Source organism: Hyperoodon ampullatus (genome assembly GCF_949752795.1).
Source record: "Hyperoodon ampullatus genome assembly, chromosome: 4".
In the NCBI taxonomy this organism is placed as follows: Eukaryota; Metazoa; Chordata; class Mammalia; order Artiodactyla; family Ziphiidae; genus Hyperoodon; species Hyperoodon ampullatus.
This window is the reverse complement of record NC_136917.1, coordinates 79,735,303-79,750,866: the sequence shown is the minus strand read 5'-3', so window position 1 is coordinate 79,750,866 and position 15,564 is coordinate 79,735,303.

The following is a 15,564-nucleotide window of genomic DNA, read 5'->3' as shown; positions in this document are numbered from 1 at the left end:
GAGTCAGTTTTAATGAAATTTATAACGCCTGAAAATATTTGCAATAATGTGCTTCAATTTAATAGTAGTGTGCTTGTGATATCTCAGAAGGAATAGGTCTGTTAAATTATCTTCTTCTGTTTCTTGTGATAAGATTATGATAGTGATCTCTGCCTCATGAAATTCCTTTTGTTTTCAGCCTTTGAATCTAGACTAGGTTAAAGGTACATGTGGATCTCTTCAGCAACTTTTGTTTAATTAGATAGAGCTATTAGTTCTACTAGATCAGTGACATTGATCAAAACATATAGAATCAGAGTGTTTGGTAAATATTATTCTGAGTCTATCCTTCTTCATCTGCGTATCATTAGGAAATCTTTTATGAAGGACTGTTCAAGTGTGTATCTAATAGATATTTTTTGGTTAAAATTGACACCCCTGTTGATGAAATGAAATGACTGTTGTAGGCCTATTGATGTACTTTTCCCAGGATCCACAGCAGCCTAAATGCTCTTTCACATGTGCCATCTTCCTTGTCAGGATACGCAAGGTCTTCTGATTTGCTCTGGGATTACTCTGTGATTCACTTATGTGCTTAGCTTGGCATTTCCTTGATTACACACAAATAGAGGGACTGTGTTGATTGTAGATGGAAGGAGTAAGAGAAACATATGTGAAAGGGTCACAGATTAAGTTGTCCAGAAAAGTTGTCCAGAACTGCTGAGTGTTAGGAGCACTGGGCTTATGTATCTGCCCGGTGCCCTAAGGTGCCACCTCCTATTTGACATGGCCTTTACGTGTTCAAACACATGGGTCATGACCTTCTTCTGCCTCTGTTTTAGTCAAGGTGTAGAGTCCTTTAAGTCACCAAGAAAAACTAGTCTTAGAGCTCTCCCTTGACTACTGGATTAAAGGGAAATAACATTTCAGCTAAAAGGTACAATCAAATAGTTTTCTATTGATTTGGGATTTTTTTTTCACTGAACCACTCTTTGGCATGTTGGGAACAGAAGGTGTTTCATGCACTATTCTTATGTACTTTTCTGATAAGTAGGAAAATCTCAAACTATTTGTATTAGAAGAGACAACATATGGCAACACATTTAAGATTGATGCCATTATTCAAGAGACCATTTTCATGCATTTTAAAGGAGCTTGTCTGTACTTTAAAAGTAATATTCACAGAGGAAGACTATTATTCACATTAAGAAGGGAAACTCATTGGGGAGTTACTGAATTAAATCCAGTGATGAACGGGGCAGGATGGAGGGAGTCAATGGAGGGAGAAGCCAAACAAGGTTCCCAGGGCCCAAGAGAGAAGAAAAATGTGAGACCAGAATTCAGGACTAAGCAAAGTCAGGTAGAAAGGGGTGTTTACAAACTTTGTTGTGCATGAGAATCATCCAGAGCAAATGTTAAAAATACAGAGGCTAAGAGCCCACCTCTGATCCACTAAATCTAAACTTCTGGGTTGAGATGGATGGATTTCTATTGTAGGTGATTTTTTTTTTTTTAACCTCTAGGTAATTCTGATGAACAGTAAAGTTTGTTAAAACCTGGATTGGATCATCAGAAGTCTCAGGTATATTAGGTGAGTTTTAAAGTACTTCTCTGAAGAAGTGAGCAGTGTTTTTTATGATTATGTCCCCAACCATCCAGATGAGAAAATTTGGCTCCAAGCATTGCTAGGAGTAGTGTGGATTGTACATTGTGGAGACCAGTTATAGATTTAAAAAGAAGTGTGGGAATCAAAATGATTAACTGTCTTGCCTAGGATTTAATTACTAAGTCCTCCACTGCTTCCAAGGTCTGAAAATATACTGAATTGGACTTCAAGTTCAGAAAATTATTTTGGTTATTTGTTCTGCACTAACTCGGTTGTTTGTGACCTTAGGCAAGTCATTTAACCATTTCAGCCTCATTTTTTTCTCTTCTATTAATGGGATAAAAATTCCAACCTTTCTCATTAAGTAGGAGAAATTACTTTGAAAATTCTAAATTTTCATCTAATGGAAGTTTAAGTGGATTAAAAATGTAAACCCTAAAATGTAGATGTGTAAAAATCTAAAATATTAATAATTTTATATAACTGACCTTGCCTTTGCTTTGAAGACTCAAATCTTCAAAGACTAAATAATTTCTTTCTCACATTCCAGTATATTCAGTCTGATCTATTTTCTACTCACAAACATATACTATTATGTCAGACACTTTATAGTTCAAAACATAGGCACATAAAGGAAAATTCTTAACTGTCAGTGTTCGTTCCCCTTCCTCTTTCTATTTTTTTTTTTTTTTTAGGGGCATCTTGAACAAAAGATGCTTCTAGAACACTGTGGGCAGTAGGTCAGGGGCTTTTCCCCTCTGAGTTACCTCTCACACTATTGCTAGTCTCTGCCACAGTTGGGCAAATTCCTGTATCTGCTGGTTTGGACAGGTTTCTGTATCTACTGAGGTGTGGCTGGTCACACCTTGTCACTGGGGGCGTTACGCTGGCAGTGACGCCTGTTGTGATGCATGGGCAAGACTGAGGCTGTCCTCAGGTCTTCCCTCAGCCTTCAGTACTCTGCTGTTCTCATTCCCTCTTATGGGCAGCAATACACTGAAGCTGGAGTGTTTTAGGACAAGGTCTCCAGGAAACAGACCTTGAGCCAGGGGTTTGAGTGCCTATGAATTCTGAAGGAAGTACTCCCAGAAGAAACTGATAATGAAGCAGGGAAGCAGGATATGGAAGGGTAAAAAAACAAGCAAGAGTTCAAGGTCAGATAAAGTGCTAGTATCAGCCTGATTTTGCAGGAGTTCTGGAGCATAAATTATACCTAGTGCTTCTTTCTTCTTGCACCAAGGGAGCTGGGCTTTTTCACTCCTGCTTCAGTTATTGAATCAGTTACATTTGCTACAAGGCTGGGGTGGGGAGTGGGTAGTTGATCATAAACTCCCTGGCACTGCCAGCAGGGTTGTTCTCATGACCTGAAGGTGATCCCCTGTAGAAGATCATAGATGCAAATTTTTGGTAGAGCAGCAGAGCTAAGGGGTGGATGCCTAGAGCTGATGGGATCTGAAGGTATTTGGGCAGGGGACCAACTGTGTCCACTATTGTTCACCTTGCACTGCTTTACCATTAAGTTGAAAGCTTTTAAAAAAATTGGTTGGCTATAATCTGTATGGAAAAATTTGTAAGAGGGCATGGTGTGACAAGTTTTAATCCCCGCTGGTATAGTTGGGCCCACGACCAAAACTGATGCTCATAATCTCCTTCAACACCCATTTCAAACTCACGCTCGGCTAGTATTTCTGCTGTTCTAGTAGAGAGCCTAATGGGGTAAACCAGACCATCATTTGAGGAGCCTGAGCTCTGGTTTCCCGCACTTAAAAGTTGCTGTAATTTTGTTCAGTCACAGTTAAACCTTGTCAGGAGTTGCTGCCATGTACAGGTAGTCCTCAACTTACTGTTATTTGACTTACAATTTGTTGACTTTACAATGGTGTGAAAGCAATACACATTCAGTAGGAACTGTACTTCAGATTTTGAATTTTGATCTTTTCCCGGCTAGCGATATGCGGTACAATTTTCTCTCATGCTATTGGGCAGCAACATTGAGCCGCAGCTCCCAGTCAGCTACCCAGTCATGAGAATAAACAACTGGTAAACTTTGAATCATTCTGAATCCACACAACCATTCTGTTTTTTACTTTCAGTGTAGTATTCGACACATTACATGAGCTATGCATCCAACACTTTATTATAACATACGCTTTAAAGGTGTTAGGTGATTTTGCCAAACTATAGCCTAATGTGGGTGTTCTGAGCACATTCAGCATAGGCTAGGCTAAACTCTGATGTATGGTAGATTAGGTGTATTAAGTGCATTTTCAACTTTAAATATTTTCAACTTATGGTGGGCTTATCAGGACATACCTCATTGTAGGTTGAGGACAATCTGTACTTCCTGTATGATCAAGTAAGCAGATAATAGGTGACAGTCCAACAGATAACAAGTGTATATGCTGGACAAAATACAAAAGAACAACTACCTGAAGGAATTGGAGGAAATTTGAAAAATGGAAGATTTTGATTGTGAATTCATTGTGCAAGCACTATGTAACCAAGGGCAAATGCCAACTGATACCAGTTTGATGAGCTGTTCTGGTCACCTAAGTATTAAATGTCCCTTCTGCCATGGATGCTCCATGGTGGGTATTAAATTGTGATACCAATATCCTTTTCTACTATGACTGCTGTTACTCCACAGATTAGAGAAGCAGTGTTAGGTTTTCATCTGATCCTCAGTATGTGCATTCTATGTATACATTCATGAACAAGAGTAATGGCCATTGGATGAATCTGTGGATCCATGGGGTACTCTACATGTTGAACGTAGGCCAGGGATCTATTGATCACTAAATGTTCACATGCCCATATTCTAATAGGGGAATCAAGATAATGCTTTCTATCCTTGGTATCAGAATCAGTTCAGACCCAACCTCCTTCAGAAGATCTGCATATTCTTCTTTCTTGAATATGCACTTACTGAGGTAAATGGCTGCAGGCCCCATTGGGAAAGGACAAAGAGAGTCACTACTGTTAAAACATGTTGTGGCATTGTATCTTCCTTCCTCAGAGGCCTCATCCTTTAATCCTTGGATTCTAGATGTGAAAACTGATTCAGGTATAGAAACTGAGCAAGTGATCCTGTTAATTGAGTTGGCTGACATCAACATTATTAATCTCTTTATATAATCTATATTTATATATGTTTATCTTCCTTAGTTGCCCACCTCTATTGACCTTGAGTTGGCTGACATCAACATTATTAATCTCTTTATATAATCTATACATTTATATATGTTATCTTCCTTAGTTGCCCACCTCTATTGACCTTGACACACCATATCTCTTAGCAACTGACATAAATCCCAGAGAGCTAGGGCCCCTGGCTATCATTTTAACCTTACTGCTCATTATGGTAATTACATTTACTTTGCCTCTGATGGTTAAAGTTTGCCACCTGGAATCTTTCATACCTGTTGTTACTAGGAAGCCCAGTTCTGTAAAATCATCTTCTACTGACTTCAGAAGACAGTCATTATGAACTTTTCAACACTACAGGTGACCCCCTACCAGTTATTTTTTATTGCCTTAGTAAATGGAATGTCCCTTAGGCCTTCCTGAAAATAGGCAACTAGTGATTTTGGGGGGAGGGTGTGTTAAATAATAGATGGATATTACCATGCCACCTTCTCTGAGCATTTTGTTCTCTTCTTTCATACTGTGTCAGGTCAGTTATAGCATTTTCACTTCACTTAATGTCCTGAATGTCATTCAGTATAAAATCCCTTTCCTGTTTCAATAGGATAACTTTCTCTAGTAGGGTCATCCTTGTTCTCAGTTCTTGGTTTGGTGTCAGAGTGGGAGATGAGAGCAGATTTTGAGGAAAATTCCATTTTCCTGCAAGATTTCTGACTTGGTTGAGGCATCCGCAGTCTTTAAGCATAGGGATGGAGGGAGTGTGTTCTATCCTCTAACATATCCAGAAGGTTCCAGTGAATCTCTGGGTACTAGTACGTCATGTGCCTCTACCAGATATTTCTATCCTAAGTGTCAGGCTTCCACTATTTAATATGAGACACTTGTTTTCTTTTCTTTTCTTTTTTTTTTTTTTTTTTTTGTGGTACGAAGGCCTCTCACTGTTGTGGTCTCTCCCACTGTGGATCACAGGCTCCAGATGTGCAGGCTCAGCAGCCATGGCTCACGGGCCCAGCCGCTCCGCGGCATGTGGGATCTTCCCGGACCGGGACACGAACCCGCGTCCCCTGCATCGGCAGGCGGACTCTCAACCACTGCGCCACCAGGGAAGCCCACTAATTGATTTTTATACATAGTAGTTTGTACCTCTTTATCCCTTACCCTCTTATCTTCCTCTTCCTCCTAACCCTTCTCCCCACTGGTAACCACTAGTTTGTTCTCTATAACTGTGAGTCTGTTTCTGTTTTGTTATACTCATTCATTTGTTCTGTTTTTTTAGGTCATATATAAAGTGATATCATGGAGTTATCATACTTTTTTCATTTCTGATCTTTATTGTTTTGGGTCCTCTTCCCTTTTTTTTTCTTGATGAATCTGGCTAAAGGTTTATCAAGTTTGTTCATCTTTTGAAAGAACCAGCTCATAGTTTCATTCATCACTTCTGTTTTTTTTAAGTCTATTTCATTTATTTCTGCTCTGATCTTTATGATTTTTTTCCTTCTATTAGCTTTGGTTTTTGTTCTTCTTCTAGTTCCTTTAGGTGTAAGGTTAGGTTTTTTTTGAGATTTTTCTTATTTCCTGAGGTAGGCTTCTCTCTCAATAAACTTTTCTCTTAGAACTACTTTTGCTGCAACCCATAGATTTTGGATTGTTTTTTCATTTTCTTCAGTCTCCAGGTATTTTTAATTTCTTCTTTGATCCATTTGTTGCTTAGTAGCATATTATTTAGCCTCCATGTGTTTGTGTTTTTTGCAGTTTTTCTCTTGTAGTTGATTTCAAGTTTCATAACATTGTGGTTGGAAAAGATGCTTGATATGATATCAATTTTCTTAAATTTACTGAGACTGTGTAACAGCACGTGATCTATCCTGGAGAACGTTCCACGTGCACTTGAATGTTTATTCTGCTTTTGGATGGCATGTTTATATCACTATATTGCAAATGTAAGTATATATATATATGGTCCATTTGAGCTAATGTGTCATTTAAGGGCAATGTTTTCCTACTGATTTTCTGTCTGTGTGATCTGTCTATGGATGTAAGTGGGGTGTTAAAGTCCCCTACTATTACTTGGTTACTGTCAGTTTCTCCCTTTAGGTCTGTTAATATTTGATTTATGCATTTAAGTACCCCTCTGATGGGTGTATATATATATTTATAGTTGTTATATCTTCTTCTTGGGTTGATCCCTTGACCATTGTGTGATATCTTCCTTTGTCTCTTGTTACAGTCTTTGTTTCACAGTCTATTTTTTATGATATAAGTATTGCTATCTCAGTTTTCTTTTCATTTGCATTTGCTTGGAGTACCTGGTTCCATCTCCTCACTCTTAGTCTGTGTATGTCTTTAGATCTGAAATGATTCTCCTCTAGGCAGCATATATACGGGTCTTGATTTGGGGGCTTGATTCAGCCACTGTATGTCTTTTTTTTTTTTTTTTTTTGCGGTACGCGGGCCTCTCACTGTTGTGGCCTCTCCTGTTGTGGGGCACAGGCTCTGGACACGCAGGCTCAGTGGCCATGGCTCACGGGCCCAGCCACTCCGTGGCATGTGGGATCTTCCCGGACCAGGGCACAAACCCGTGTCCCCTGCATTGGCAGGTGGACTCTCAACCACTGCGCCACCAGGGAAACCCTGACTGTATGTCTTTTGATTGGAGCATTTTGTCCATTTACATTTAAAGTAATTATTGTTAGGTATGTACTAATTGCCATTTTGTTCATTGTTTTAGGGTTGTTTTTGTAGTTTTTTTTATTCTTTTCTTCCTCTTTTGTTCTCTTCCCTTGTGATTTGATGAGTATCTTAAGTGTTATGTTTGAATTCTTTTCTCTTTTTGTGTGTGTAACTATTATAAGTTTTTGGTTTGTGGTTACCATGAAGTTTATATATAGCATGTATGTGTGTGTGTATGTGTGTATATATGCTTCTGTATATATGGTTATTTTAATTTGCTTATATCTTAATTTCAAACACACTTTAACAACACTGTACTTTTGCTCACTTCCCCCAATGATTACTGTTTGTGATGTCACAATTTACATCTTTTTGTTTTGTGTGTCCTTTCACTTCTTATTGTGGATATAGATAATTTTACTACTTTTGTCCTTTAACTTTCCTACTAGCTTTGTACATGGTTGATTTATTACTTTTACTGTATATTTTTTTTTACCAGTGAACTTTTTCCTTTGATAATTTTCATGTTTCTAGTTCTGGCCCTTTATTTTTCACTTAGAGAAGCTCCTTTAACATTTCTAATAAAGCTAGATTGGTGGTGATGACCTCTTTAAGCCTTTTTTTGTGTAAAGCTTTTGATCTCTCCACCAAATTTGAATGAGAGCCTAGGTTGAAGATTCTTGGTTGTAGGCTTTTCCCTTTCATCACTTTAAACACATTTTGTCACTTCCTTATGGCCTGCAGTGCTCCTGCTAAGAAGTCAAGCTAATAGCCTTATGGGATTTCCCTTGTACATAACTTGTTGTTTTACCCTTGCTGCTTTTAATATTCTTTCCTTGTCTTTAATTTTTGCCATTTTAATTACAATGTGTCTTGGTCTGATCTTCTTTGGGTTGATCCTGTTTGGGACCCTTGGTGCTTCCTGTACCTAGATGTCTGTTTCCTTTCCCTGGTTCAGGAGGTTTTCAGCTATTATGTCTTCAAATATGTTCTCTGACCCTTTCTCTCTCCCTGTTCCTTTTAGAACAACTATATTGCGAATGTTAGTATGCTTGATGTTTTCTCAGAAGCCTCTTAAACTGTCCTCATTTCTTTTTCCTCTTTTTTTCTGTTCTGCTTCAGTGTTTTCCATTACTCTATCTTCCAGCTCACTGATCTGTTCTGCTCAATTGGATCTCCTGTTGATTCCTTGTATTGTATTTTTTATTCCAGTCATTGTATTCTTCAGCTCTGGTTGGTTCTTCTTTGTATCTAATACTCCTTTGTTAAACTTCTCATTCTGTTCATCTATTCTTCTCCCAAGTTCTTTGATCATCTTTACAATCATTACCTTGAACTCTTTTTTGGGTAGATTGCCTATCTCCACTTCACTTAGTTCTTATTCTGGAATTTTATATAGTTCCTTCTTTTGGAACATGTTCCTCTGTCACCTAATTTTGCCTAATTAACTATTGTAATTTCTATGTATCTGTTAGGTTGGTTATGTTTCCCAACCTTGGAGAAGTGGCCTTTTGTAGGAGATATCCTATGTGTCCAAGCAGTACACTCCCCTTTGGTCACTAGAGCTGTATGCTCTAGGGGTGCCCTCTATATGGGCTGCATGGGTCCTTCTGTTGTGATGAGTGAGCTGGGTCCCAAGGTCTCTGGCTGCAGGGCCCTGGGGGTCCCAGCAATGGTGTTGACCTGCTGATGGTTGGGGCTGGATCATAGGGCTACTGGATCAGGGACTTGGGGTCCTGGGTCTGGTCCCAACCTGCTTGTGGTTTTTCTGGGTCCTGACAAGGCAGGCTGCATGGCTGTGGTGGTTTGGGCAGTGCTATCTGCCCACTGTTGTGTGAGGCTATGCATGGGGCTACTGCCATGACTCTGGTGGGCAAAGCTGGATCCTGGGGTCTCTGGCTGCAGGGCCTTGGGTGTGGGGCCAGGTCCTAGGCCCTCTGGTGGAAAGGGACATGTCCTGGGCTGGCTGTTAGCTCAGGGATTCTTCAGGCAGCCTACCTGCTGGTAGATGGGGCTGTTTTCCAACTCAGTTAGTTGCTTGGCCTGAGGTATCCCAGTACTAGTGCCTATAGGTTAGTGGGTGGGTCTGGGTCCAGATGCTAATAAGCTAGAGGGATTATTCCAAAATGATGCTGTGAGCACCAGTGTCCACATATTAGATTAGCTCCCCAAAATGGCTGCCACCATTGTCTGTGTCCCCAGGGTGACTTCCAGTTTCCTCTTGCCTCTCTGGGAGGCTCTCTAAGATCAGCAGGTAGGTTTGACCCAGACTCCTTTCAAATTATGCTTCTGCCCTGGGTCCTGGAATGTGTGAGATTTTGTGTGTGCCCTTTAATAGTGGAGTTTCTATTTCTACAGCTCTCTGGATCTCCCAAAATAAGCCCTACTGGCCTTCAAATCCAAATGTTCTAGGGGTTCACCTTTCCAGTGCAGGACCCCTGGTCTGGGGATTCCAATGTGGGACTTTGACCCACTGATCCTTGGGGAGAACCTCTGCAATTGTAATTATTCCCGTTTGTGGGTTGCCTACCTGGTGGTATGGGTCTTGACTATACTGTGACTATGCCTCTCCTATCTCTCTTCTTGTGGTTCTTTTTTATATCTTTAGCTGTAGAAGATATTTTCTGACAGATTCCAGTCTTTCTCATTAATCAGTCACTCTGTAAATATTTTGATGTGCCTGTGGGATAAGGTAAGCTGAGGGTCTTCTTATTCTGCTCCAATGTTTCTCTGTGTGCTGCTTTGGAGGCACACTTTCACATTTTGCTTTAAGTTGGTAATTTTTTTTTGGCTAACTTTAGCCTTTCGTTTTCTCTTTTCAGTGCATCAACCCCACTTAGCAACAAACACTAATGTCAAAGTCCTTATAAGTATTACTATTTCCCTATACCTCTCAAATGCCAAAGATATTGCAAAAGCCAGTACAACCCCTTCTACCTGTACGCTTTCCCAGTTCACCACTGTTACCTACACAATAACAACATAGTTACTGCATTCCAAGGCTTATGAACATTTCACATATCAACATGACATGATCCTCATTGATATCTGGCCTATATGTGACCCGACTCTAGAATCCCATCCGTAGAATCTGCCTTCTGAGACCACTTCATGTACCAGCTGTTTTAGATTAAGTTTCTGTGAAGCAGATCCTGAACCAAGAATTTGGAATGCCAGTGATATATTAAAAATTGTTCCCTGGAGAGAACAGTAAGAGCGTGGGAGAATTAGAACATTGAAGGAGAAGCAGATAAGACAGGTTGCAATTTTGGGTGAAGTTCTAGGCTCAGCCTAATCCCATGAGGCATATGCATTTTACCTTGGAGTCTGTTTTGTTTTGAGACAAGAGAACTGGACTTTTGTACTTCTCCATTGGTTGTCATTATTGGTTCCTAGCTATCCTGAAAGGATTGCAAACTTTCAGGCACTTCTGGCTCTCCATTGGAGCAGCCCTCTGAAGGACCAGTGGACACTGACTGCAGCAAACCACCCAAAGTCTGGGGGATAGGTTGAGTGGTAAAAGGAATCTGAGAGAGACTGAGTGGTACCCCAAGAATATTCACTGCAGATACTGTGAGAGGTTTGCAGTAGCCCGGGGAAACAAGGTACCAGCACATGATATTTTTAGATTTCCCCAGACCAATCCAGCTGTTTCTAAGACTTGCTCACCCCTTGATGTTCAACTCTGAGTTTGGAGAGAAGCAAATGTCAGACAACATCACTCACGTCAAACCTTTTGCCCTTCTCTTACTCTTCTCCAGTTTATTTCAATACCCAATGGTCTTTGCCATTTCTTTTTATGGAACTACCCTTGTATTGTGTCTTATTCCTTTCTTGTTCCAAGACTTACAGAAGAAACTCTGTGATCTTAAATCCCCCATGAAATGACAGCATATTTTCAAAAACCCTATCTCTGTATTTTTAAGAATGATTTTTCTCTTTCAATAAAGCCTAGTTCCATTAAAATAAAGTACTTATTTCAACATGATGATTATATTGGCCTAAAAATTCTATTTTGAAACTTCACACCAAGGGATGACTCTCATGAACCTGGCTGAGCACTACTGCCCCTTGAAGCAATGGATGCCTTTGATTCCAAAGGTAATGTTGTCAAGGGGGCAAAGCATTGGTTTGCCAGCTCAATAAAGTCATCCCTGTCAGAAAAATTATTTTAATATTATAGAACATTCACAGTTCTTCTTCACTGTAACATTCTTATAATTCTGCTCATCCTTTTTAGGTTTTCTTTTCCCTTCAGTCCTGCAGTGTCAGTTGTCTTTGCTCTGTTCTTTATGTGTCTTTTTGCATCCAATATTCCTCCTAAGTCATGTCACACCCCTTAGTTTTTTTCTTCTAATTTGCTTAGGGCTAGGAAGCCAAATACACAAGCATATTGGAATGGTATGTTTAAGAGTTTCAACTACTTAGATGACAGACTAAGTCTCTCCATGGTATCATATTAATGGCTTATTTGTGAGTCCTCATGCCAAACTCCAGGTACTCAGAGCAAACTCTAGAGAGCTCGGTGGGTGTGTATGTGTGTGCACGCTTGCATGATTATATACAAGTGAACATGCATATGTGCATGTATTTTCATTTCTTCCAGGCATTTTTTAATACATGATTGCATTGGAGGTCTAGAAATAAGACCTTCTCTAAATGGGAAGATTCTATTCTTAACAAAGGAATATTATCAATTATTCAGCAAATGTGCTACATCTTTCATAAAGAAACGTAAACATGGAAAACTGTGAAAATTTTCAGGTCAGTCTTTATTCAAAAACTCAGATTACTATATGTCCCACAGCTTTGCATGAGACAGAAAAAAAATCTGGTTTAATTGCTGGGGGAGAAGAAGAGCTGCAGCGGAGGGAGAGGGAATATGCAAAGCTCCAGGAACAGGAGTGGGTAGACCATGTGTGAGGCTGACTGTAGATGTGGGGCCTATGGCTCTCAATTAACTCTACTACACTGAGACATCTGGTGCTCTGAGTGGATCGCATTGTTACCACTGGTTTCTAAACTGGAGGGCTGCTCTATTTTCTCAGTTTCTTTTTTAAAAAAAATAGTTTTATATTATTCAACAGAAAGTACCACATCCAGGCTTGCATCATTAGCTGACTTTTCTTTCCACGTTTACATAAGTGAAACTGTTGACTCTTGACGTTACGTTGAATTTATCCCACTGATGCTGAATTCCTGATTCATATATAGGTCCTGAGGAAAACGGAGTAAATTTACAAAATTCTATGACTGTAAGAGTTGTCGTAGTGGATGCTGGGCTGGTGGAAGGCAGGTCATTTTGAAGGTGTAAGGGAAGGGCAGAGAGGATCCTGCTGCACTTGGTTAAGGCTCACAAGACCTTATGCTAATTCCACTTTACTGGTGGCAGGAATTATTCCAAGCATATTCCTGAATGACAGATATCTGCCTTTGCATAAAACTTTGTGATGAGTTCCCCCAAGTTACTAATTTCACTGTTGGAAGTGTTCATCCAACAGTGAATAATTTCATGTATTGGTCACGGTTGTCAGAAAACATCTTTCTATGGTGAGCCTCAGTCAGCCCTCTTACCATTCTCTCCTTTATTTCTCATCTTGGTTTTTCCACTTCTGGTTTGGAACAGCAGAGAATCAGTCCTTAGACTACGTGATAATATCTCCAATGTCCTTGTTAGCATATATGAAAAAATTAAAAATGTGGAGTCTAACTTTACATATTCCTTCTCAGCTCTTGTAAGTGTTTTGCTTGATTTTGCAATCTTGTGCTACACTGATTCAAGGCCAGGGTAACCAGAGGAGAGTTTGTGCCAATAAATACTGTTCATAAAGACCGACTTGCCTTCTGTCGTTAACTTTTGACCTGGCACCCCCTTCTCATCTTAATCTTTTTTGCAGATATGGATCTCATAGAGAGAAGGTGACATGGGCTGCAGGCTTCTTCTTTCATTATTTACAGTTAGTTCCCCATAGTGCTGACAGCTGCCCAGGAAGAGGAGAATATTGACGTTCCTAGAAAGTTTTTCACGGCTCAGCTCAGGATCTTGTAAAACAAAATCTGGGGGCTAGATACCTTTCAATGGAAAAGCTTAGCATTCAACTATGAGAGACGGTTTAGACTGATAGTCTGGAATGTTAATATGTGAACATTAACTTAAAGTATTTATTTTGGTCATATTTCAGAATGAAGGACTGCTTTATGGTTATTTATTTAAAGGAGTACACAGTTAGGGGAAATACTTTATTTTCAGTGAAGGATTCATGCAGTGCAAAGTACCTTCTTATTAGATTACTGAGAGGAAGTACAGGTTAGTGGAATTCTGTTCCTTCATAACTTGTGTTTGCTCTAACAAATCAGAAAGAAAATTTACACGAATGAAGCAAACTATCACAGACCTGCTGGGGTTTCAAGGCATTAAATGTAGGTAGAAAGTATGACATTAGTTGTGCGCACACTTTTGACATGACATTGATTATCATATCACAGACTTGAACCCGATAATTATGGGTTGAGCTGGTGAGACTGGTGTGGACAGGTATAAATGCTGTGACCACGGGGACAGTTGGATCCATCTTCTGACTTTACTCATGGAATGACATGGACGTGAACGCATGTGATATTTTGCTCTCCTGAAGAGCCAGCCCCTCTTCTGTTTCTTGACAGACTTGTGCAGTTTAAAGCTGATGAACAACTTCAAAGATGCTTAAAGAGTACCAGTCTGGAGGCTCCTCTTGGAAATCTGTTTTCCTACATTCCTCCACCCATAACCAACAGTTTTTCCCCTCCCCTCTCCTCATCTCATCTCCTTTCCCCTTTTTTTTTTTTTTTTTTTTGTGGTACGCGGGCCTCTCCTGTTGCGGAGCACAGGCTCCGGACGCGCAGGCTCAGCGGCCATGGCCCACGGGCCCAGCCGCTCCACGGCATGTGGGATCCTCCCAGACCGGGGCACGAACCCGTGTCCCCTGCATCGGCAGGCGGACTCTCAACCACCGCGCCACCAGGGAAGCCCTCTCCTTTCCCCTTTTTAAAAACTAGTTGTGAGGTTTCCCACTCGGGAGGTCCTTGCTCTAACTATAGGAGGTTCTCTCTACCCAAAGATGTTTAGCCTCACCCTGTACGGCTTGCCCTCACAGGTTGGAGAAACATCAAACTTTTTTCTATTTTTCTGTCAGAAAAGCTGTTTCTGTTGGCGGGGGGCGGGGGTCGGGGATGAAAGAAATTTTAGTTCTTCTGTGGATGCTAATATATGTGCATAATTACCCCAATCATGAGGCATGCCTGGAGAGGAAACAAGTGCAGATGCACACATGTGTGTAATTTGGATTACCCGGAAAGAAATCAGAACAAGTGTTTCAAGAGTCAGGACAGGAATTTTCCCTTTAGCTTCTCTCGAGTGCTATTGAACAAAAACTCCTATTCATTCATATCCACATTATTGGAAGAGTGAGTCAGGGAGTTGTCTTCACCACGTTACTTACCTCCAGATGAAGACAATTTGTTGGTTGCTGCAGGCTGTCCTCTCTGTTAGACAGCTGCATGACCAGGCTTCCATCCTTGCTTTTGGATCACCTCCTCCCTTCCTCTGCTATTACTTCAAGCTTTTTTCCTCCCTCTGAATAGAATTGCCTCCCAAGTGTGCTCGGCTCTCTTCTTTGCATTACGGGTCTCTCTGAGTCTCCAGGCTCCTGAGCTCACCCGCCTGCATCAGAACTGATGCACCTCTGAGCTTGATGGGAACAGTGCTGGGGCGTATTAGAGCCATTTCAGTTGGCAAGTAGAGAAAAATGAAATACCACATAGGAAGTAGTAACAAGATAGGCTTTCAGTCCTTTGAGAGCTTTTTGTTGGAGGAGAGGGATTTATTATGGAGGTAATCGGGCATGGTGATGGGCTGTAGGTGGAGAGAACGCTCAGTGGGTGTAGATGTGTTTGTCCAACATCACTCAGAATATGAGGAAAACAAACATGGCTTGAAGAGGATGTGCTGATCTCTGGATAACATCTTTCTTGTTATTGAAAGAGGCACTTCCAGAATGCCAGCTTGTCGAAAATAGCATTGCAGGGAGGAGGTGGACCTAGGTTGTAAGTACTTTCTGGTCTTCACACCTGTAATCTGGATAATTTCCCTTTGCCTCTCAGGAGGCAAAGGTGATGGAATGAAACCT